The sequence below is a fragment of the Triticum urartu genome, chromosome 7A (genome assembly GCF_056163025.1).
Source record: "Triticum urartu cultivar PI428250 chromosome 7A, HENAU_Tu73, whole genome shotgun sequence".
Classification (NCBI taxonomy): Eukaryota; Viridiplantae; Streptophyta; class Magnoliopsida; order Poales; family Poaceae; genus Triticum; species Triticum urartu.
Window position 1 is genome coordinate 737919496 of NC_141879.1, and position 26417 is coordinate 737945912.

General features: G+C 40.9%; 2 pseudogenes; both read left to right on the forward strand.

The window, feature by feature from the left end:
* The first annotated feature begins 2081 nt into the window (after positions 1-2081).
* LOC125531688 (BTB/POZ and MATH domain-containing protein 3-like) lies at positions 2082-3122 on the forward strand (annotated as a pseudogene).
* Positions 3123-17056: 13934 nt separating this feature from the next.
* On the forward strand, positions 17057-18097 carry LOC147962504 (BTB/POZ and MATH domain-containing protein 2-like; annotated as a pseudogene).
* The last annotated feature ends 8320 nt before the right edge of the window (positions 18098-26417 follow it).

Genomic DNA, 26417 nt, shown 5'->3' on the forward strand with positions numbered 1-26417 from the left:
AAGGTGATAAAAAGCTTAAGTTTTACATGAATCACTATTCTTAATGAGGTTATAAATACAGTTATTCAAACTGGTATATTTTCAAATGACGAGAGAGTTCCAAGTCTTAATTTTTTAGTGTGATCTCGGCCATAGTTTTATCTTGGACTTCCCCACCTTCCGATTTCACTGTGACCTTTGCCAGTAATCCTCCGTTGATTTGTTCGTGTGCTGCTCAGCTCTCTCCCTCTCTTGATCCATCATGTCGTATATGAAATCCCTTCATGTCTTCATTCCACTTTATATTGCCGCAGGTGGCCAGGCTAAGATGTGGTCTCTGTCTTGAGGAAGATGCACACTGCGTGATGTATACAACTACAAACATTCCGAGGATGAAAGTAAATATTTCTTGGTTCTTATGTTGGGTGATTTGCAACACGAGATGGTAACTAATTCCTATTGTTCGATTTAGTGCCACTCCATCATGTTTTGTTTCTAATGCGTTTAGGCATTAGTTACTTTCTGAAGCGTTAATGACAAGTACATTTACATGGGCCTTTATTATACGTTTACATGCGCAAGTGATGAACGTATGTACACTACACCACAACAATGTATTCCCAACGGACGCGTGTTGGGTTAAGTTAGCAGTTTGGTATTCGAAAGATGTTCTCCCACAATATAGTTTTTCGACACACAATTCATATTTTATTAGTTAAAAGTGAAAGTTTTGGTTGTACCCCCCTTATCTAACCATCCATTTTGTGCCTCGCGGTCAATTCATGAACTTTCCACTTTTGCATCTCCAAAATAAATGAGCATATGGACATCAAACTTTACAGGTCAACAACGTATTCGATCTACGACGTGTAACAAAAAATTCAGTTTTTTTGTTCAAATTAAATTTTGTATATTTATAATAGATCAACAAATTCCATATTCTCTTTCCAACATTTAGTTCCAAAGTTATAATGATCTATAAAGTTTGATGTACATATGTTTTATCATTTGAGAGGAACCCACAAAAGAAATTTGTATGTCCTAAGTTAGTTGGATAGCACATATCTCGAAGCAATGTTAGAGGGTATAGATAAGGGAGTGTGCACTTAGTATTAGCAAAACCAATCTCTATTTAAAATTTTGGTCAAAGCTTTACTCATAATATCGGAGAAAGTAGTTGCTAGAAATTGATGAGGATTTTGTGCATTTACAGAATATATCTAGGAGATATATAGTAGCCAGTTAATTTTGTGAGATCATTTATGTACAGATATGTGGTCATTTTATTGTATTAATTGTATTAGGATTTTTTGGCATGGTACTAAAATTATCTAAATATTGGCCGATGGAAATAGATAGCGCTCAAATATTATCACGAGAAGGCATGTTTTCAATCCTTTAAAACTCAACCACACACACTAGCAGGAACACACAACCCAGATCGAGAAATACCGATCTCTCACACTAGGTTTGCTACGTAGTGAGCCTGCCGGCCAAGATTTTGCTTTGGGATCTCTTCTACCGTTGGTCGCCATTCCACTGCACTCTTCCATTTCAAGGTCTGTTATTCAATCCATAGCTGGTACTAGATGGTAGTAGTAGACAGTAGAGACTAGTAGTACTGTGCTGCATAGGTAGATGCATGCTTCGCATATATTCATTTTTTATATGAGAAGTATATATAAGTAAAAATCGTAGGAGTGGCCGTTCAGTTGGAATTGATCTTCCTGTGGTGCTGTTTTGTTTGTAGTATTAATTCAGAGGAACACCGTTCGTTTCCTCTGATTTTATGGGAGTCAAAATATTCGGGCCGAGCTCTTTTTTGTAGGAAAGCCCGAGGAAAAGAGATATAATGCTACCCTGTGATGCAACTCTTCTTTGCCATGGGCTGGTTCAAGAAACACGCGTAGGTGAGTTTGGTCCATAACTTGTATCTAGGCCAAGTAGTGTTATTGGCAGGTGATCCTACAATAATTGTGTCCCACCTTTTGAATAGGTCGAGGTGGTTCACTAGTACATATATTTCTGTTATTTTAAAATAATGAAGCATATTTTGTGTGCTAATAGGATCTTGTGTGGAATTGCAGGCACTTGAATTGCACATGGAGTTTGGAACTACAGTCTCGACCTGCAACGCGACGGTGGTTCAGGATAGCCACATCTTTGTGGTTAATGACTATAGTGTCATCAAGGAAACTGGACCGGGCAATTTTATGAGATCCCATGCCTTCCAAGTTGGTGAGTATGACTGTTCAGTTAGATTCTACCCACAAGGAATCAATGCTGAAAGCCAAAAGCACAACTCTATTCTTGTTGAGCTTATGAGGGAAAATGCTGAAGTGAAGGCAATATTTTGTTATCGATTGATCTCCCCAGGAGGACAGAGCATGGAGTTGAATCAGATCGGAGTGTTAAACTTATCTAGTGCAGAAGGCAAATGTAGGATGGGAGGGTGTGGGACAAGGTAATGGAGAAAACTTTGCTTGAAGCAGAATATGTGGAATTTGACCACTTCTTGATTGAATGTTCGATCACTGTTATGAAAGATCCATTGGTGACTTGCAGTGACTTACTACTTTCACCCCAAGTGAAGCTGCCACAATCCCATCTATCAACTGATATGGCAAATCTATTAGAGTCAAAAGAAGGGGCGGACGTGACCTTCTACTTCCAAGGTGAATCATTTCTTGCACATATGCTAGTGCTTGCTGCAAGGTTCCCTGTGTTTAGGGTGCAGCTCTATGGCCCAATGATGGAGAATGACGGATCATCTATAATCCTCCAAGATATGTTACCTGATATATTTAAGGCTCTCTTATATTTTGTACACAGACTGCTTGGTGCTTCCTTTCAACAATTTCGATGACGAGGACATAGAAGAGATTGTACGCCACTTACTCAAGGCTGCCGATCGATACGCAATTGAAAAGCTGAAGCTCATATGTGAGGCTATTCTTTACAGGTGTCTTAAAGTACAAACAGTGGCAACTACATATGCGTTAGCTGATCAACATTAGTGTAACGATCTCAAACAGGAATGCCTCAAATTTATGGCATCTCCAACAATACTTGGTGAAGTCATGGCAAGCCAAGACTATGATAACCTGAAGAGAAAGAGTGCTAGTTTTTCTAAGCGTAAATGAAAAGTATGTTTACACGAGTCTTTATTATACATTGACAAGTGCAAGTCATGAGCGTGTGTAGGACATGGAGAGTGTGGATGCAACCAATCCAAGACTTGGCGTTCGCTAGTGAAAACAGAGTGACGGCTAAACCAAATTATACACTAAACTGAAGCCAAATACACTAGTGAAGACAAAAGTGATGGCTAAACTGAAGCCACATACAATATTTGTTGGTGCTAATCTTGTTATAAGGTCTGTCAGATATTGGATTAGACTTCAACTCTATGCATTAGTTCAGTATAGGATAGTTTGTACGTGCATGTGTTTGTAGCGTGCATGCATTGGCTTTCTGCTTAATTAGTTTCATTAGCAAATAAGTAGGACCTGTCACGTCGTATGTGGACATACAGGTATAGATCAAGTCATAGCTAGTGAAGACAAAAGTGATGGCTAAACTGAAGCCACATACAATATTAGATTTACAGAAACTGGACACGGAAGGCGAGACCCTATGTGCGCATCGCGAGCGTGTTCTGTCACCTCTAATTAACAAGCTTGAGCGCCAGCTGCAGTTGGTGAGAGAAAATCAAGAAGACACACCTGATGAGAGAGACAACGGCGGCCAGTTCGGGCAACAATGGTTCACACCTGTGTTATGGAAGAAGGCGGAGTAGAAGGTCCTCGTCGGAATGAGGGAAAGCAGCAGCTCATTTGAGTGAGCGAGGCGACGCCAGGGAGGAGGGTGAACCCGTGCGAGCCCGTGCTCGTTGCAACCAGTTAAGGAGGAGAGTAGGAGCTAGAGGCCATAGTGCGAGGTTCTGTCTAGACGGAGGCAAGCGAGCTCGGCCCGGAGTGTAGGAGGCAGAGCAGCCGGAGCCACCACGGCCTGGTGGATGGGCAAGGTGAGACGGAAGCATAGCTCGCCTATAGGGAGCCAGTAGACCTGACGCCACACATGTGTTTTTCCTTTTTAATTTTATTTCTATTAAAAAGAGTATATACATTATTATGAAAAGATAATTTATATTTTTTTAAAAAGTGTTCATTCCACATTAAAAAATGTTCATACTGTGTAAAATATGATTGCTCAATATTAAGGAAATGTTTGTACTCCCCCCGTTTCTTTTTAGTCTGCATATAAAATTTGGTCGAAGTCAAACTTTGTAAAGTTTGACCAACTTTATAAGAAAGAATATCAACAATCACAGTATGAAACCAATATATTAGATGCATCATGAAATGAATTTACCATATAGCTTTAATATTGTAGATGTTGATACTTCATTATATAAATTTGCTCAAACTTTGTGTAGTTTGACTTTGACCAAATCTTATATGCAAACTAAAAAGAAACGGAGGGAGTACCATTCGGTAAGAAGTATGTGTCATTTCGAAGCTATTCACCCGTTTCCAAAAATGTATGTGGAATTTTAAAAAAAAATTATACAATGTAAACAATGTGTGCATAATTCGGAAAAATGTTTCATGCAGTTTAGAAACAATGTACATTACACATAAAAGGAGCTATGAACAAAAGGCATGTCAAGGCAAAAGCAAAACAGAAGTCACCAACATTCTCAGACATGCCCTATGGAGATTGAAGGCTATGGATTCTTCTCGAGAGCTGATATGCACACTCATGAACAGTAAAATGCATGGGGAGCGATGACTTGGCGGTGGCGGTGCTCAAGAAAGAATGCGGGTGTGGGTGTCACGCTGGGCAATGACATGGCGACGACACGGCAGCGGCCGACCTCCTTGGGTGGCAACCAGATGAGTATCATGTCAATGATCTCCTCAGGTAGGTCCTCGAGCAGGGTCACGCATCTCCTACCCAACTTCATAGTGCGTCGACGACTTCGGTCGATTGAAAAGACATGGCAAGCTTTAGTCCAATAACAACTTTAATCAAGAAGAGAAGCAAACAAAAGTAATGGCAAGTACATTTACATGGGAGTTTATTATAAATTGAAAACTTCAAATGATGAACATTTGTAGGACGTGGACAGAGTGGAGGCAACCAGATCTAGACTTGGTATTCACTAGTGAAAATGGAATTGACTGCTAAACCGAATTATACACTGAACTAAAACCAAATACTCTAGTGAAAACAGAGTGCCGGCTAAACTAAAGCCACATACAATGCTAGCTTAACACAAACTGGACTCGGAAGGCGAGACCGTCGGATGGTCCTCGCGATGGTATAGCGAGCTATGTGCGCATCATGAGAATGTTATTTCGCTTGTAATTGACTAGCTTGACCACTAGCCGAAGGTGGAGAGAGAAAATCAAAAGGACGCACCAGAGAAGAGAGAGACAACAACGGCCAGTTTGGGTTGCAAAAATGCTCACCTCCATTGGTGTAGAAGGTGGTGGAGAAGGTGCTTGCTAGAGACAGAAAGAGCATCGGCTCGGTTGAGTGAGTGAGGCGACGCTAGGGCGGAGGGTCCAGCCGTGTCGGGGCCGTGCTCATCCATGTCTAGGCCAGGAAGAGAGTTGGAGCTGGAGGCCATCGTACGCAGTTCCAATGTCTGGCGGCAGGCGAGCAAACTGAATCTGGTATCCAGGAGGCAGGGCAGGAGCTGAGACAGCAAAGGTGGATGGGCATGTCAAGACAGTAGATGAGCTAAAGCGAGCAAGTAGACATGGTATCACACATGTGCTTTTTTCTTTTTTCTTTTGTTTATATTAAAGAAATAGTAAATAAACTAAGGTTGCTCCACTCTTAGAAAATGTTTGTACCGTTCATAAAAACTGCAAGTGACATTTAGTTTTTGCATGCATGTCAAGAAAATGTATGTGACATTTTTGGAAAATGTTTGACATTATATTTTTTGTGTAATCCAAACAAAATGTTTCGTACCGTACAAAATGTTCAGAACTTGTATTTTGAGAAAACATTAATCATATATTAATCTTTTAACACAGACACACACACACAGTATTTTCAATGTAAAAGATATACAATGTGTAAGAAAAAGTATACATCAAAACGTCTACATGAAAATTAGTTAATCATATATTTGAAAATGTTCAAAACACGTATTTGGAAAATTACTAGTCAAGTATTGAAAATCTTAAATCTATATTCAAAATATATTTTAGATGTATAGAAAATACACAATGTTTATGAAAAACAATAGACACCAAAACATATATTTCCAAAATGTTAAACATGTTTTAAAATGTTTGTAATGTACATTAAAAGTGTACAATGTGCATAGAAAAAATAACAGAAAATAAAATAAGAAAACCACAGAAAAACAGAAGAAAAAACAGAGATAACTGAAGAAAATAAAGGTAAGGAAAGAGGAATAAAACGAAAACCAAGGAAACACAGAAGAAAACCGATGCAAAAACGTGAAAAAAGTATAAACATCACAAAAAGAAAACTACCACATAGGTATAATACTGGATCGGCCCAGTAGTGCCTCGCGTAGGCGAGAATTATTAGCAAGGCAACACATTGGTACCCCTAAAAAAGGGAGCAAATTGATTTCGAAAGGAGCCACATCTATCTTCTATTATATATTAAAGTATTTGACGGGTTTCCCAAAAAAAGATAAATAGACTAATATTACCACAATAATTAGAAATATATGACCATCAAATTAATAAACCAATTTTTTATAGCCATTAGATATGATTGTAAGTTAACAAACATACAGTTATAAATCAAATTTGCAGTTTAACATTTTGGTTTGAGCCTGACCACGCATTCTCTAGTGATCAATCAACATAGCACCATATTAGAACATGTATACGCTAACCAACATGTGGTTGGATGGTTAGGAGAATAGTGGTATTCACCAGCCCATTCCATGAGGGTTCAAGTCCTAGACATGGCGCTGGTGCTCTCACTTTCCTTGGATGCGGCTGGGAACAAAATACAATTATAAATGGGTTGGACAAAGAACTTAGCATCATCACCTGCAGCTGCACCCCTTGAGCTGATGCACCAGGTTGTTGACCTTGTTGAAGTCCACAGACTGCTTCCTGGGTATCTCAAAGCAGAGCGGACGAAATAAGTACCCAAGATGACATGACGAAAGCAGATGAAAAGAAGGGGGTCTTGGGGGCGGACAGCAGGCCGACGATGTCGTTGAGGATCCTGTTGGTGTTGGCGATGAAGAGGTTGATGATCTCAGGGCCCAAGGCTGGGCCTGAGCTGCCATCCTCGTCCATTGACTGCAAGCACTGGAAATACTCATCCACCATACCCTAGATGGATCACTTCACGAGAAGCTAAAGCGATAGTCAGCCAGCAGCCACACGGGTTTAGTAGGGGGTTGAGCGTGGAATGGCCATGGCGAACATGGATGTGACAAGGTTGTTCAACTGGGCCCTAAGTGCGGCAGCCGCCATGGCGATCGATTGGGGGAGAGGAGCAGGTGCTAGAGGGATCCGAAGCTGTCGTGGCTGCGGCGGTGTTGTCGAGGAAGAGTGGAGGAGGCCTGGGGATGGAGACCCTTATATGCCAGGACGGATGAGGCTATCCGCGTGAAGACGTATGGCTCGGAGTGCCCCCCATTAACAGTGTACTAGTGGCTCGGCCGGGAACCATTAAGGAGCTAGATGTTGTTGACGTCAGATGCAGATACATGGGCGCTCTGTCAAGGCTCGTTGGATGGTTGCACCACTGGCCATTGACAGTCGGCATCTCTCTAAAAAGTAAAAACCTCGAGATGTATGAATACCAACAAGAAGTTTAGTGGTGGCTGGCTGAGCTTGTCTTATGGATTGATCGAGGGGCATCCAGAAGGATGATGGAAACCAGCCGTTCAATCGTAGTTGGTTTAATTATCAGTCAGTTGCATTTAATAATCGACGCGATTCGCGCGTGTTTGAGGACAAGAGGACAAAAAAGAGATGAAACATAATTGTATATCCAACTCATGTTCGCTTTGCTCTACAACAAGCGAGTTCAGTTCAGTAATGAAATGAATTTGTTCCGGCTAATAATAGAAGAAAAAACTCCACAATGCTCGTTCGCCAGAGCCAACAGCATTCCGTTCGATTGCTTCGCTTCGCCTCTCTCGTGTAAACGAATGAGTAGTTCGTTGGATTGTTTTCTCGCGCCTAAGTCAGCCCTGTGGAGACGTCCTGGCTCAGCCGGGAGCCATTAACAACTAAAGGTTGACGACGCCGGATACAGCCAGATGAGCCACGGTTCAAGGCTCTGACCACTCGTTCGATGGGTCCTCCACTGGCCATTGACGGCCGGCATCTCTAAAAACCTGGAGATGTATGTTCACGAAGAACAAGTTTAGTGACGGCTGGCTAAGATTATGTATGGAAAATCATCAATGATTAATTAATTATGAGTTTGAAGCGCATGCACATTAAGAAGAGGGAGTTGCCATCACATACTAGTTTATACATCAGTTCTTGTAGGAATATTTATAAGTCCAATGGTGGGAGCAAGTAGACGCAACGTTACACATGTGTTAAAAATACTAATACTTGTATTATGGAAATATAATTTGGTTAATTTGTTAAAAGTGTTCATCGCACATTTGAAAATTGTTCAATAAACAAAGTTTGCTCAACTCTTAGAAAATGTTTGCACCATTCAGAAAAACAGTAAGTGACATTTAATTTTTTTCCACGCATTTAAAGAAAATGTACGTGACTTTTTTTGAAAAATGTTCGACATTACATTATTTTTTGTGTAATCCAAAACAAAATGTTTCGTACCAATTAAAACAGTGCACGTTCCACTTAAAAATATCGTTCACATGTTAAAAAAAATGTCCAGAACTTATGTCTACAGAAAGTTCACATGTTTAAAAAATGAAGTATCTACAGAAAGTTCATATGTTTAAAAAAATGAAGTATCTACAGAAAGTGCTTCCACGGGAGACTTGTGCCCTAGTAGTATTTAGGCCAAGAAAATCGTGTGCCCTTTTGATTTGCCGCACATTAGATACTATGCACGCATCAACGATTGCATCATTTATCGGAATGAGCACGCAGAGAAAATTAGTTGTCCAGTGTGCGATGCTTCTTGATACACCAAAAAGGAGCCACATCTATTTTCTATTATATATTAAAGTATTTGTCACATCTATTTTGAAAGGAGCCACATCTATTATATACGCCAAAAATTAGTTGGAACGAGCACATTGATTTTGACAGGAGCCACATCTATCTTCTATTATATATTAAAGTATTTGTCAGGTTTCCCAAAAAAAGATAAATAGACTAAAAATTACCACAATAATTAGAAACATATGACCGTAAAATTAGTAAACCAAATTTTTATAGCCATTAGATATGATTGTAAGTTAACAAACAAACAATTATAAATCAAATTTCCAGTTTAACATTTTGGTTTGAGCCTGACCACGCATAGTCTAGTGATCAATCAACATAGCACCATATTAGAACATGTATACGCTAACCAACATGTGGTTGGATGGTTAGGAGAATAGTGGTATTCCCCAGCCCATCCCATGAGGGTTCAAGTCCTAGACTTGGCGCTGGTGCTCTCACTTTCCTTGGATGCGGATGAGAACAACATACAGTTATAAATGGGTTGGACAAAGAAATGTTTTAGCATCATCACCTACAGCTGCACCCCTTGAGCTGATGCACCGGGTCGTCGACCTTGTTGAAGTCCACGGGCTGGTTCCTGGGTATCGCAAAGCAGAGCGGACGAAATAAGTACCCAAGATGACATGACGAAAGCAAATGGAAAGAAGGGGGTCTTGGGGGCGGACAGCAGGCCGACGATGTCGTTGAGGATCCTGTTGGTGTTGGTGATGAAGAGGTTGATGACCTCAGGGACCAAGCCTGGGCCTGAGCTGCCATCCTCATCCATCGACTGCAAGTACTAGAAATACTCATCCACCATACCCTAGATGGACCATTTCACGAGAAGCTAAAGGCATAGTCAGCCAGCAACCACACGGGCTAGTAGGGGCTTGACGGTGGAATGACTGTGGCGAACATGGATGTGACAAGGTTGTTCAACTGGGCCCTGAGCGCGGCAGTCGCCGTGGCGATTGATTGGGGGAAAGGAGCAGGTGCTGGAGGGACCCGAAGTTGTGGTGGCTCCGGCGATGTTATCGGTGAAGAGTGGAGGAGGCTTGGAGACGGAGCCCATTATATACCCGGACGGATGAGTCTGTCCGCGCGAAGACGTGTGGCTGGGAGTGCCCCCATTAACAGTCTACTAGTGGCTTGGCCGTGAGCCATTAAGGAGCTAGACGTTGTCGACGTCGGATACAGCTAGATGGGTGCTCGGTCAAGGCTCGTTGGATGGTTGCTCCGCTGGCCATTGATAGTGGATTGATCGAGGGCATCCAGAAGGATGATGGAAACCAGCTGTTTAATCTTACTTGGTTTAATAATCCGTCGGTTGCATTGAATAATCGATGCGTCGTGCGCGTGTTTGAGGACAAGAGGACAAAGAAGAGACGGAACGTAATTGTATATCCAACACATGTTCGCTTCGCTCTACAACAAGCGAGTTCAGTTCAGTAATGGAATGAATTTGTTCCGGCTAATAATAGAAGAAAAAACCCCACAATGCTCTTTCGCTAGAGCCAACGGCCTTCCAATGCGCGGTCAGCGTGTTCTGTCGCCTTTAATTAACTTGCTTTGGGCCAGCTGCGTGTTGCCTTTATTTTTTTATATTTAGAAAAATACTACATACATACATTGTGAAAATAATTTAGTTGGTTTTAAAAGTGTTCATCGCATATTTAAAAAATGTTCAAGTAGTGTAAAAAAGGTTTACTCATTTGTTTTAAAACGTTTGTATCAAAAAAGTCCGACATTAAAAGATGTACACATGTTTCAAGAAAATGTACGTGGCATTTAAAAAAATGTTATACAATTTGAAGAATGTTTGTCTCAAAAAAATATGATCCATACCATTCAAATACAATGTACATTACCCTTAAGAAGAGCAACAAAAAATTACATGTCAAGGGAAAAGCAAAACATAAGTCATGACCGTTCAGACATGGCCTGTGGAGTCAATGGAGTCTACTCATCATTTTGCATCTCATGACCTAGAATTGGAACGATGCTTTCTTGGAGGCGGTGGTTAGTAAGCGGCATGCAATACTCACTCTTTCTAATGGTGACAATATGTCAGCAGCGTATTTTGTTGAAAATGACCAGCAACTCACGCTGGTTTGGCATAGCCATGTGGTTCAATGGCTGCGTAGTTGAATCAAATGATCTTATTCTTTCCTTTTTGGAATAAGCTGACTACAGTTGTGTTGACGCCTCCAACGTTGAAGGTCAATCCGGTTCTTGAAAGCCATTTTTTATCCTCGTAATGTTGCATCACCCAAAAATATTCTCGTGATGGGGATGTTGTAAAATCCTAATGTATGTGGCTTCAGTTTAGCCATCACTTTATCTTCACTAGTGTAATTGGCTTCAGTTTAGTGTATAATTCGACTTAGCCATCACTCTGTTTTCACTAGCGAACACCAAGTCTTAAGATGGTTGCATCCACTCTCACCACGTCCTACACACATTCATCACTTGCACTTGTGAATGTATAATAAAGACACAAGTAAATGTACTTGTCAATGTAAACATCCTAAGCGTTTCTGACAAGCATATTTACATGGGTCTTTATTATACATTGACAAGTGCGAGTGATGAAAGTGTGTAGAACGTGGAGGGAGTGGATGCAACCAACTCAAGACTTTGTGTTCGCTAGTGAAAATAGAGTGATGGCTAAATCGAATTATATAGTAAACTAAAGCAAAATACACTAGTGAAGATAGATTGATGGCTAAACTGAAGCCACATACATTATTGTGAAAGCATAATTTATTTCATTTTTAAAATGTTTTCATCGCACATTTAGAAAATGTTCATACTGTGTAAAAAAGTTTGCTCAAGTTTTAGAAAAAGTAGTAGCATTGAACAAGAATCATGTGATATTTCTAAGTTACTTACTCGTTTCAAGAAAATGTACATTGCATTTTGAAAATTGTTACAAAATGTAAAAAGAATTCGTACGAATAAAAAATCTTTCATGCACTTCAAAATCAAAATAGAAGTCTTGACCATTCAGATATGTCCCGTGGAGAATTAGAGGCTATAGGGTTTACCTAAATTCCAATTAGTGCGTGTGCACTATTTCACGTAAGGAAGCAGCCGCTGTCACTTTTATGTATGTGTACTTTTTTGTCTTCTAGCACATATGACTGTTGGCATTAAATTTGTTCACACTGGTCCATAAAAAACAGATCCACGTACATTTATTTTGAGTTTTTAAGTTTTTAACAAGTTGTATCTTTCAAACATTGAGTTCAAATTCAGATCTGTTTTCACCGCTAGAATCTTCACGACGAGATCTTTGAAACTAGATCCCGCACAAGTATGTTTTGCCGGAAGATTTTTTATGTCAATTTTGGTCCTATATGGTGCAACTCTATTACTGCATGGTGGAACTTCAGTACATCATGATCAGTTCTTTTCAAGACCAACTTCAGAGCTGCATGACCCAACTTATTATGAGGTTGCAACTTAGAAACCATAACAACCAACCTTTTGTGATGTGCAACTAGTCTACTGTTCTGGCCAACTACCTAGTAGTGCATGTGCAACCCGTCCTCCCTACTTGTAGATGTGTAGTTTTTCCTTGTGGCACCTACCCTACTAGTAGCAATATGTGCAACTCAGTCTGTTGTTCTAGCCAACTACCTAGTAGTCGATGTGCAACTCATTCCCTTCCTACTTGTGGATATGTGGTTTTAATTGGTGGGGGCAACACACGGAGTTTCACATAGTTTGTTAGCCAGGTGGTCAAGGCAATAGACAAAGTTGGCACATCTCAGTGGCAGGGATAGTTGGATGGTCAGACAACACATCCATAAGGGATACTGAAATGTTGCATATAGACAAGGCTCTAAAGTTGCACATCTCACTAGCATGGGTGGTTTGGACGGGATGCTAGCATCTACACTTCCATGGGGGATACGGGGAAGGTTGCACATCTCTGTTAGGAAGTTGCCCGGTGCAACATCCGAAGTTGCACGTCCACTGTTGAGCACTTGGCCAAGACATTAAATAGTGAAAACGGAGATCTATGAGGGAGGGGGGGGGGGGAGGGAGTTGCACATCGACTACTAGAAAGTTGGTCGAGTCAATAGATGAAGTTGCACATCTCATTGGTAGGGGTACTTTGGGGTGGAGGTGTCATCAATGAAAACTGCAAGTCCACTCGTAGGGAGAAAGTTGCACATCGACTGTCACGTAGTTGCACATCAACTATCAGGCAGTTGCACCTAGTGGGGCCTAAACATACTCATGCAGCGTCTAGTTTTGAAAATCACGTCGTGATGATTCCAACAGTGAAATCGGATCTTAATTTCAATGCGTGGTTTGAAAGTTATGCCATTTTGAATTTTTAAAACAAAGAATTAAATGCAAAACAGAACAAAATGCAAGCACCAAAAGATGACCGTGAAAGTATCCTGTAGGATGTGAAAAAAACCCAGATGAGAAAAGTTTTCTAATGGAGAAAGGAGACATATTTTTTTCCTAAAATAACCGGCAGCTTCGGAGCGCTTCGGGTAGCCGTTTGCCCGCTAAACGCGTTCTAGAGTTTACACCTGAGCTCACATGCGCCCTCCTGTACAGTAAAATAAAAAACAATAGTAAAAGAAATAAAAAGCTGAAATTTTTGGAACAAAAGTTGACGAATTATGAACATGTGTTCAAATTTTCATGAAAACGCAACAGATAGAGAATCAATTTTGTTTTTTCTACGGAAGCATATTGACATGTGTTTTCGTCATGGAAATTTGCACACATGTTCAGAATTCGTCAATGGTCGTCCGTAAAAAAAATTCAGATTTTTAAAACTTATGTACTATTTTTATTTTTACTATTCACGAGGATGCGTATGAGCTCACGAGTAGAAACGATACTCTCTTCGAGGGTGTGGTGAGTAAGCAATATCAAATACTGACTCATTCAATTGTTCACAATATCATAGGGTAGCATGTGCTTTTTGTTCAAAAAGGCTGTTAGTTTAGCAGAGCCACATTATTTAACAGCTGCGCCGTGGAATGTAACGATATTATCCTTTTTCTTTTTGGAGGAAGTTGAATAAAGTTGCCTTTGATGTATCCACCATTGACAGGTAAATCCGGTACTTGAAGGACCATAATTTAGCCTCGTAATCTTGCATCACCCAGTCATTGACAGAAGTTGTCCAGGGAGTCAAGCCACCCAATAAAGCAAGTGTACCCTCCTTGTCGAACAACTTAGGGACGACTGGAGTGGACAATGCATCCATCGAAATGACTAATTCTATGTCAAATTCAATAATGTCTTCACCGCCTCCCATAATTTCACTGGTACCATAAATACGCTAGTGCAGTCTTCATGGTGGTGGACTGATGGTAAACTGGAAAATGCGTGTGGATAACTGGGTTACAGATGTACAACTAGTTACCCCGAGAAAATATAAGGAAGGCATCACAGGACCCTTGCGACAATCTGGAGAATGGTGTTCGGAGCCCAGGAGAAAAGGTTAGAGCTGCTGATGGGAAACGACGTCACGAACAACCACAAGGCTGGTGGGCCGCCTGTGGCCATCGATCATGGGGAGCAACGGCTAGCGCCCGTGGTGCTCATGCAAGAATCTGGGTGTGATCACGCCACGTCATGACATGGTGATGGCACGACAGCGGCCAACGTCCTTCGGCGACAACCTATGAGTATTTTTCAATGATCTTTTTGGGAAGGACCTCGTGTAGGGTCACGCCTCTCCTTCCTGGCATCGTAGTGCTCTATCGATTCCCGTCGGTTCGAAAGACATGGCAAGATTTAGTCCAACAACAGCTTGAATCAAGGAGAGAGGCAAGTAAGGTGATAAAAAGCTTAAGTTTTACATGAATCACTATTCTTAATGAGGTTATAAATACAGTTATTCAAACTGGTATATTTTCAAATGACGAGAGAGTTCCAAGTCTTAATTTTTTAGTGTGATCTCGGCCATAGTTTTATCTTGGACTTCCCCACCTTTCGATTTCACTGTGACCTTTGCCAGTAATCCTCCGTTGATTTGTTCGTGTGCTGCTCAGCTCTCTCCCTCTCTTGCTCCATCATGTCGTATATGAAATCCCTTCATGTCTTCATTCCACTTTATATTGCCGCAGGTGGCCAGGCTAAGATGTGGTCTCTGTCTTGAGGAAGATGCACACTGCGTGATGTATACAACTACAAACATTCCGAGGATGAAAGTAAATATTTCTTGGTTCTTATGTTGGGTGATTTGCAACACGAGATGGTAACTAATTCCTATTGTTCGATTTAGTGCCACTCCATCATGTTTTGTTTCTAATGCGTTTAGGCATTAGTTACTTTCTGAAGCGTTAATGACAAGTACATTTACATGGGCCTTTATTATACATTTACATGCGCAAGTGATGAACGTATGTACACTACACCACAACAATGTATTCCCAACGGACGCGTGTTGGGTTAAGTTAGCAGTTTGGTATTCGAAAGATGTTCTCCCACAATATAGTTTTTCGACACACAATTCATATTTTATTAGTTAAAAGTGAAAGTTTTGGTTGTACCCCCCTTATCTAACCATCCATTTTGTGCCTCGCGGTCAATTCATGAACTTTCCACTTTTGCATCTCCAAAATAAATGAGCATATGGACATCAAACTTTACAGGTCAACAACGTATTCGATCTACGACGTGTAACAAAAAATTCAGTTTTTTTGTTCAAATTAAATTTTGTATATTTATAATAGATCAACAAATTCCATATTCTCTTTCCAACATTTAGTTCCAAAGTTATAATGATCTATAAAGTTTGATGTACATATGTTTTATCATTTGAGAGGAACCCACAAAAGAAATTTGTATGTCCTAAGTTAGTTGGATAGCACATATCTCGAAGCAATGTTAGAGGGTATAGATAAGGGAGTGTGCACTTAGTATTAGCAAAACCAATCTCTATTTAAAATTTTGGTCAAAGCTTTACTCATAATATCGGAGAAAGTAGTTGCTAGAAATTGATGAGGATTTTGTGCATTTACAGAATATATCTAGGAGATATATAGTAGCCAGTTAATTTTGTGAGATCATTTATGTACAGATATGTGGTCATTTTATTGTATTAATTGTATTAGGATTTTTTGGCATGGTACTAAAATTATCTAAATATTGGCCGATGGAAATAGATAGCGCTCAAATATTATCACGAGAAGGCATGTTTTCAATCCTTTAAAACTCAACCACACACACTAGCAGGAACACACTACCCAGATCGAGAAATACCGATCTCTCACACTAGGTTTGCTACGTAGTGAGCCTGCCGGCCAAGATTTTGCTTTGGGATCTCTTCTACCGTTGGTCGCCATTCCACTGCACTCTTCCATTTCAAGGTCTGTTATTCAATCCATAGCTGGTACTAGATGGTAGTAGTAGACAGTAGAGACTAGTAGTACTGTGCTGCATAGGTAGATGCATGCTTCGCATATATTCATTTTTTATATGAGAAGTATATATAAGTAAAAATCGTAGGAGTGGCCGTTCAGTTGGAATTGATCTTCCTGTGGTGCCGTTTTGTTTGTAGTATTAATTCAGAGGAACACCGTAGCAAACCAGAGGAACACCGTTCGTTTCCTCTGATTTTATGGGAGTCAAAATATTCGGGCCGAGCTCTTTTTTGTAGGAAAGCCCGAGGAAAAGAGATATAATGCTACCCTGTGATGCAACTCTTCTTTGCCATGGGCTGGTTCAAGAAACACGCGTAGGTGAGTTTGGTCCATAACTTGTATCTAGGCCAAGTAGTGTTATTGGCAGGTGATCCTACAATAATTGTGTCCCACCTTTTGAATAGGTCGAGGTGGTTCACTAGTACATATATTTCTGTTATTTTAAAATAATGAAGCATATTTTGTGTGCTAATAGGATCTTGTGTGGAATTGCAGGCACTTGAATTGCACATGGAGTTTGGAACTACAGTCTCGACCTGCAACGCGACGGTGGTTCAGGATAGCCACATCTTTGTGGTTAATGACTATAGTGTCATCAAGGAAACTGGACCGGGCAATTTTATGAGATCCCATGCCTTCCAAGTTGGTGAGTATGACTGTTCAGTTAGATTCTACCCACAAGGAATCAATGCTGAAAGCCAAAAGCACAACTCTATTCTTGTTGAGCTTATGAGGGAAAATGCTGAAGTGAAGGCAATATTTTGTTATCGATTGATCTCCCCAGGAGGACAGAGCATGGAGTTGAATCAGACCGGAGTGTTAAACTTATCTAGTGCAGAAGGCAAATGTAGGATGGGAGGGTGTGGGACAAGGTAATGGAGAAAACTTTGCTTGAAGCAGAATATGTGGAATTTGACCACTTCTTGATTGAATGTTCGATCACTGTTATGAAAGATCCATTGGTGACTTGCAGTGACTTACTACTTTCACCCCAAGTGAAGCTGCCACAATCCCATCTATCAACTGATATGGCAAATCTATTAGAGTCAAAAGAAGGGGCGGACGTGACCTTCTACTTCCAAGGTGAATCATTTCTTGCACATATGCTAGTGCTTGCTGCAAGGTTCCCTGTGTTTAGGGTGCAGCTCTATGGCCCAATGATGGAGAATGACGGATCATCTATAATCCTCCAAGATATGTTACCTGATATATTTAAGGCTCTCTTATATTTTGTACACAGACTGCTTGGTGCTTCCTTTCAACAATTTCGATGACGAGGACATAGAAGAGATTGTACGCCACTTACTCAAGGCTGCCGATCGATACGCAATTGAAAAGCTGAAGCTCATATGTGAGGCTATTCTTTACAGGTGTCTTAAAGTACAAACAGTGGCAACTACATATGCGTTAGCTGATCAACATTAGTGTAACGATCTCAAACAGGAATGCCTCAAATTTATGGCATCTCCAACAATACTTGGTGAAGTCATGGCAAGCCAAGACTATGATAACCTGAAGAGAAAGAGTGCTAGTTTTTCTAAGCGTAAATGAAAAGTATGTTTACACGAGTCTTTATTATACATTGACAAGTGCAAGTCATGAGCGTGTGTAGGACATGGAGAGTGTGGATGCAACCAATCCAAGACTTGGCGTTCGCTAGTGAAAACAGAGTGACGGCTAAACCAAATTATACACTAAACTGAAGCCAAATACACTAGTGAAGACAAAAGTGATGGCTAAACTGAAGCCACATACAATATTTGTTGGTGCTAATCTTGTTATAAGGTCTGTCAGATATTGGATTAGACTTCAACTCTATGCATTAGTTCAGTATAGGATAGTTTGTACGTGCATGTGTTTGTAGCGTGCATGCATTGGCTTTCTGCTTAATTAGTTTCATTAGCAAATAAGTAGGACCTGTCACGTCGTATGTGGACATACAGGTATAGATCAAGTCGTAGCTAGTGAAGACAAAAGTGATGGCTAAACTGAAGCCACATACAATATTAGATTTACAGAAACTGGACACGGAAGGCGAGACCCTATGTGCGCATCGCGAGCGTGTTCTGTCACCTCTAATTAACAAGCTTGAGCGCCAGCTGCAGTTGGTGAGAGAAAATCAAGAAGACACACCTGATGAGAGAGACAACGGCGGCCAGTTCGGGCAACAATGGTTCACACTTGTGTTATGGAAGAAGGCGGAGTAGAAGGTCCTCGTCGGAATGAGGGAAAGCAGCAGCTCATTTGAGTGAGCGAGGCGACGCCAGGGAGGAGGGTGAACCCGTGCGAGCCCGTGCTCGTTGCAACCAGTTAAGGAGGAGAGTAGGAGCTAGAGGCCATAGTGCGAGGTTCTGTCTAGACGGAGGCAAGCGAGCTCGGCCCGGAGTGTAGGAGGCAGAGCAGCCGGAGCCACCACGGCCTGGTGGATGGGCAAGGTGAGACGGAAGCATAGCTCGCCTATAGGGAGCCAGTAGACCTGACGCCACACATGTGTTTTTCCTTTTTAATTTTATTTCTATTAAAAAGAGTATATACATTATTATGAAAAGATAATTTATATTTTTTTAAAAAGTGTTCATTCCACATTAAAAAATGTTCATACTGTGTAAAATATGATTGCTCAATATTAAGGAAATGTTTGTACTCCCCCCGTTTCTTTTTAGTCTGCATATAAAATTTGGTCGAAGTCAAACTTTGTAAAGTTTGACCAACTTTATAAGAAAGAATATCAACAATCACAGTATGAAACCAATATATTAGATGCATCATGAAATGAATTTACCATATAGCTTTAATATTGTAGATGTTGATACTTCATTATATAAATTTGCTCAAACTTTGTGTAGTTTGACTTTGACCAAATCTTATATGCAAACTAAAAAGAAACGGAGGGAGTACCATTCGGTAAGAAGTATGTGTCATTTCGAAGCTATTCACCCGTTTCCAAAAATGTATGTGGAATTTTAAAAAAAAATTATACAATGTAAACAATGTGTGCATAATTCGGAAAAATGTTTCATGCAGTTTAGAAACAATGTACATTACACATAAAAGGAGCTATGAACAAAAGGCATGTCAAGGCAAAAGCAAAACAGAAGTCACCAACATTCTCAGACATGCCCTATGGAGATTGAAGGCTATGGATTCTTCTCGAGAGCTGATATGCACACTCATGAACAGTAAAATGCATGGGGAGCGATGACTTGGCGGTGGCGGTGCTCAAGAAAGAATGCGGGTGTGGGTGTCACGCTGGGCAATGACATGGCGACGACACGGCAGCGGCCGACCTCCTTGGGTGGCAACCAGATGAGTATCATGTCAATGATCTCCTCAGGTAGGTCCTCGAGCAGGGTCACGCATCTCCTACCCAACTTCATAGTGCGTCGACGACTTCGGTCGATTGAAAAGACATGGCAAGCTTTAGTCCAATAACAACTTTAATCAAGAAGAGAAGCAAACAAAAGTAATGGCAAGTACATTTACATGGGTGTTTATTATAAATTGAAAACTTCAAATGATGAACATTTGTAGGACGTGGACAGAGTGGAGGCAACCAGATCTAGACTTGGTATTCACTAGTGAAAATGGAATTGACTGCTAAACCGAATTATACACTGAACTAAAACCAAATACTCTAGTGAAAACAGAGTGCCGGCTAAACTAAAGCCACATACAATGCTAGCTTAACACAAACTGGACTCGGAAGGCGAGACCATCGGATGGTCCTCGCGATGGTATAGCGAGCTATGTGCGCATCATGAGAATGTTATTTCGCTTGTAATTGACTAGCTTGACCACTAGCCGAAGGTGGAGAGAGAAAATCAAAAGGACGCACCAGAGAAGAGAGAGACAACAACGGCCAGTTTGGGTTGCAAAAATGCTCACCTCCATTGGTGTAGAAGGTGGTGGAGAAGGTGCTTGCTAGAGACAGAAAGAGCATCGGCTCGGTTGAGTGAGTGAGGCGACGCTAGGGCGGAGGGTCCAGCCGTGTCGGGGCCGTGCTCATCCATGTCTAGGCCAGGAAGAGAGTTGGAGCTGGAGGCCATCGTACGCAGTTCCAATGTCTGGCGGCAGGCGAGCAAACTGAATCTGGTATCCAGGAGGCAGGGCAGGAGCTGAGACAGCAAAGGTGGATGGGCATGTCAAGACAGTAGATGAGCTAAAGCGAGCAAGTAGACATGGTATCACACATGTGCTTTTTTCTTTTTTCTTTTGTTTATATTAAAGAAATAGTAAATAAACTAAGGTTGCTCCACTCTTAGAAAATGTTTGTACCGTTCATAAAAACTGCAAGTGACATTTAGTTTTTGCATGCATGTCAAGAAAATGTATGTGACATTTTTGGAAAATGTTTGACATTATATTTTTTGTGTAATCCAAACAAAATGTTTCGTACCGTACAAAATGTTCAGAACTTGTATTTTGAGAAAACATTAATCATATATTAATCTTTTAACACAGACACACACACACAGTATTTTCAATGTAAAAGATATACAATGTGTAAGAAAAAGTATACATCAAAACGTCTACATGAAAATTAGTTAATCATATATTTGAAAATGTTCAAAACACGTATTTGGAAAATTACTAGTCAAGTATTGAAAATCTTAAATCTATATTCAAAATATATTTTAGATGTATAGAAAATACACAATGTTTATGAAAAACAATAGACACCAAAACATATATTTCCAAAATGTTAAACATGTTTTAAAATGTTTGTAATGTACATTAAAAGTGTACAATGTGCATAGAAAAAATAACAGAAAATAAAATAAGAAAACCACAGAAAAACAGAAGAAAAAACAGAGATAACTGAAGAAAATAAAGGTAAGGAAAGAGGAATAAAACGAAAACCAAGGAAACACAGAAGAAAACCGATGCAAAAACGTGAAAAAAGTATAAACATCACAAAAAGAAAACTACCACATAGGTATAATACTGGATCGGCCCAGTAGTGCCTCGCGTAGGCGAGAATTATTAGCAAGGCAACACATTGGTACCCCTAAAAAAGGGAGCAAATTGATTTCGAAAGGAGCCACATCTATCTTCTATTATATATTAAAGTATTTGACGGGTTTCCCAAAAAAAGATAAATAGACTAATATTACCACAATAATTAGAAATATATGACCATCAAATTAATAAACCAATTTTTTATAGCCATTAGATATGATTGTAAGTTAACAAACATACAGTTATAAATCAAATTTGCAGTTTAACATTTTGGTTTGAGCCTGACCACGCATTCTCTAGTGATCAATCAACATAGCACCATATTAGAACATGTATACGCTAACCAACATGTGGTTGGATGGTTAGGAGAATAGTGGTATTCACCAGCCCATTCCATGAGGGTTCAAGTCCTAGACATGGCGCTGGTGCTCTCACTTTCCTTGGATGCGGCTGGGAACAAAATACAATTATAAATGGGTTGGACAAAGAACTTAGCATCATCACCTGCAGCTGCACCCCTTGAGCTGATGCACCAGGTTGTTGACCTTGTTGAAGTCCACAGACTGCTTCCTGGGTATCTCAAAGCAGAGCGGACGAAATAAGTACCCAAGATGACATGACGAAAGCAGATGAAAAGAAGGGGGTCTTGGGGGCGGACAGCAGGCCGACGATGTCGTTGAGGATCCTGTTGGTGTTGGCGATGAAGAGGTTGATGATCTCAGGGCCCAAGGCTGGGCCTGAGCTGCCATCCTCGTCCATTGACTGCAAGCACTGGAAATACTCATCCACCATACCCTAGATGGATCACTTCACGAGAAGCTAAAGCGATAGTCAGCCAGCAGCCACACGGGTTTAGTAGGGGGTTGAGCGTGGAATGGCCATGGCGAACATGGATGTGACAAGGTTGTTCAACTGGGCCCTAAGTGCGGCAGCCGCCATGGCGATCGATTGGGGGAGAGGAGCAGGTGCTAGAGGGATCCGAAGCTGTCGTGGCTGCGGCGGTGTTGTCGAGGAAGAGTGGAGGAGGCCTGGGGATGGAGACCCTTATATGCCAGGACGGATGAGGCTATCCGCGTGAAGACGTATGGCTCGGAGTGCCCCCCATTAACAGTGTACTAGTGGCTCGGCCGGGAACCATTAAGGAGCTAGATGTTGTTGACGTCAGATGCAGATACATGGGCGCTCTGTCAAGGCTCGTTGGATGGTTGCACCACTGGCCATTGACAGTCGGCATCTCTCTAAAAAGTAAAAACCTCGAGATGTATGAATACCAACAAGAAGTTTAGTGGTGGCTGGCTGAGCTTGTCTTATGGATTGATCGAGGGGCATCCAGAAGGATGATGGAAACCAGCCGTTCAATCGTAGTTGGTTTAATTATCAGTCAGTTGCATTTAATAATCGACGCGATTCGCGCGTGTTTGAGGACAAGAGGACAAAAAAGAGATGAAACATAATTGTATATCCAACTCATGTTCGCTTTGCTCTACAACAAGCGAGTTCAGTTCAGTAATGAAATGAATTTGTTCCGGCTAATAATAGAAGAAAAAACTCCACAATGCTCGTTCGCCAGAGCCAACAGCATTCCGTTCGATTGCTTCGCTTCGCCTCTCTCGTGTAAACGAATGAGTAGTTCGTTGGATTGTTTTCTCGCGCCTAAGTCAGCCCTGTGGAGACGTCCTGGCTCAGCCGGGAGCCATTAACAACTAAAGGTTGACGACGCCGGATACAGCCAGATGAGCCACGGTTCAAGGCTCTGACCACTCGTTCGATGGGTCCTCCACTGGCCATTGACGGCCGGCATCTCTAAAAACCTGGAGATGTATGTTCACGAAGAACAAGTTTAGTGACGGCTGGCTAAGATTATGTATGGAAAATCATCAATGATTAATTAATTATGAGTTTGAAGCGCATGCACATTAAGAAGAGGGAGTTGCCATCACATACTAGTTTATATATCAGTTCTTGTAGGAATATTTATAAGTCCAATGGTGGGAGCAAGTAGACGCAACGTTACACATGTGTTAAAAATACTAATACTTGTATTATGGAAATATAATTTGGTTAATTTGTTAAAAGTGTTCATCGCACATTTGAAAATTGTTCAATAAACAAAGTTTGCTCAACTCTTAGAAAATGTTTGCACCATTCAGAAAAACAGTAAGTGACATTTAATTTTTTTCCACGCATTTAAAGAAAATGTACGTGACTTTTTTTGAAAAATGTTCGACATTACATTATTTTTTGTGTAATCCAAAACAAAATGTTTCGTACCAATTAAAACAGTGCACGTTCCACTTAAAAATATCGTTCACATGTTAAAAAAAATGTCCAGAACTTATGTCTACAGAAAGTTCACATGTTTAAAAAATGAAGTATCTACAGAAAGTTCATATGTTTAAAAAAATGAAGTATCTACAGAAAGTGCTTCCACGGGAGACTTGTGCCCTAGTAGTATTTAGGCCAAGAAAATCGTGTGCCCTTTTGATTTGCCGCACATTAGATACTATGCACGCATCAACGATTGCATCATTTATCGGAATGAGCACGCAGAGAAAATTAGTTGTCCAGTGTGCGATGCTTCTTGATACACCAAAAAGGAGCCACATCTATTTTCTATTATATATTAAAGTATTTGTCACATCTATTTTGAAAGGAGCCACATCTATTATATACGCCAAAAATTAGTTGGAACGAGCACATTGATTTTGACAGGAGCCACATCTATCTTCTATTATATATTAAAGTATTTGTCAGGTTTCCCAAAAAAAGATAAATAGACTAAAAATTACCACAATAATTAGAAACATATGACCGTAAAATTAGTAAACCAAATTTTTATAGCCATTAGATATGATTGTAAGTTAACAAACAAACAATTATAAATCAAATTTCCAGTTTAACATTTTGGTTTGAGCCTGACCACGCATAGTCTAGTGATCAATCAACATAGCACCATATTAGAACATGTATACGCTAACCAACATGTGGTTGGATGGTTAGGAGAATAGTGGTATTCCCCAGCCCATCCCATGAGGGTTCAAGTCCTAGACTTGGCGCTGGTGCTCTCACTTTCCTTGGATGCGGATGAGAACAACATACAGTTATAAATGGGTTGGACAAAGAAATGTTTTAGCATCATCACCTACAGCTGCACCCCTTGAGCTGATGCACCGGGTCGTCGACCTTGTTGAAGTCCACGGGCTGGTTCCTGGGTATCGCAAAGCAGAGCGGACGAAATAAGTACCCAAGATGACATGACGAAAGCAAATGGAAAGAAGGGGGTCTTGGGGGCGGACAGCAGGCCGACGATGTCGTTGAGGATCCTGTTGGTGTTGGTGATGAAGAGGTTGATGACCTCAGGGACCAAGCCTGGGCCTGAGCTGCCATCCTCATCCATCGACTGCAAGTACTAGAAATACTCATCCACCATACCCTAGATGGACCATTTCACGAGAAGCTAAAGGCATAGTCAGCCAGCAACCACACGGGCTAGTAGGGGCTTGACGGTGGAATGACTGTGGCGAACATGGATGTGACAAGGTTGTTCAACTGGGCCCTGAGCGCGGCAGTCGCCGTGGCGATTGATTGGGGGAAAGGAGCAGGTGCTGGAGGGACCCGAAGTTGTGGTGGCTCCGGCGATGTTATCGGTGAAGAGTGGAGGAGGCTTGGAGACGGAGCCCATTATATACCCAGACGGATGAGTCTGTCCGCGCGAAGACGTGTGGCTGGGAGTGCCCCCATTAACAGTCTACTAGTGGCTTGGCCGTGAGCCATTAAGGAGCTAGACGTTGTCGACGTCGGATACAGCTAGATGGGTGCTCGGTCAAGGCTCGTTGGATGGTTGCTCCGCTGGCCATTGATAGTGGATTGATCGAGGGCATCCAGAAGGATGATGGAAACCAGCTGTTTAATCTTACTTGGTTTAATAATCTGTCGGTTGCATTGAATAATCGATGCGACATGCGCTTGTTTGAGGACAAGAGGACAAAGAAGAGACGGAACGTAATTCTATATCCAACTCATGTTCGCTTCGCTCTACAACAAGCGAGTTCAGTTCAGTAATGGAATGAATTTGTTCCGGCTAATAATAGAAGAAAAAACCCCACAATGCTCTTTCGCTAGAGCCAACGGCCTTCCAATGCGCGGTCAGCGTGTTCTGTCGCCTTTAATTAACTTGCTTTGGGCCAGCTGCGTGTTGCCTTTATTTTTTTATATTTAGAAAAATACTACATACATACATTGTGAAAATAATTTAGTTGGTTTTAAAAGTGTTCATCGCATATTTAAAAAATGTTCAAGTAGTGTAAAAAAGGTTTACTCATTTGTTTTAAAACGTTTGTATCAAAAAAGTCCGACATTAAAAGATGTACACATGTTTCAAGAAAATGTACGTGGCATTTAAAAAAATGTTATACAATTTGAAGAATGTTTGTCTCAAAAAAATATGATCCATACCATTCAAATACAATGTACATTACCCTTAAGAAGAGCAACAAAAAATTACATGTCAAGGGAAAAGCAAAACATAAGTCATGACCGTTCAGACATGGCCTGTGGAGTCAATGGAGTCTACTCATCATTTTGCATCTCATGACCTAGAATTGGAACGATGCTTTCTTGGAGGCGGTGGTTAGTAAGCGGCATGCAATACTCACTCTTTCTAATGGTGACAATATGTCAGCAGCGTATTTTGTTGAAAATGACCAGCAACTCACGCTGGTTTGGCATAGCCATGTGGTTCAATGGCTGCGTAGTTGAATCAAATGATCTTATTCTTTCCTTTTTGGAATAAGCTGACTACAGTTGTGTTGACGCCTCCAACGTTGAAGGTCAATCCGGTTCTTGAAAGCCATTTTTTATCCTCATAATGTTGCATCACCCAAAAATATTCTCGTGATGGGGATGTTGTAAA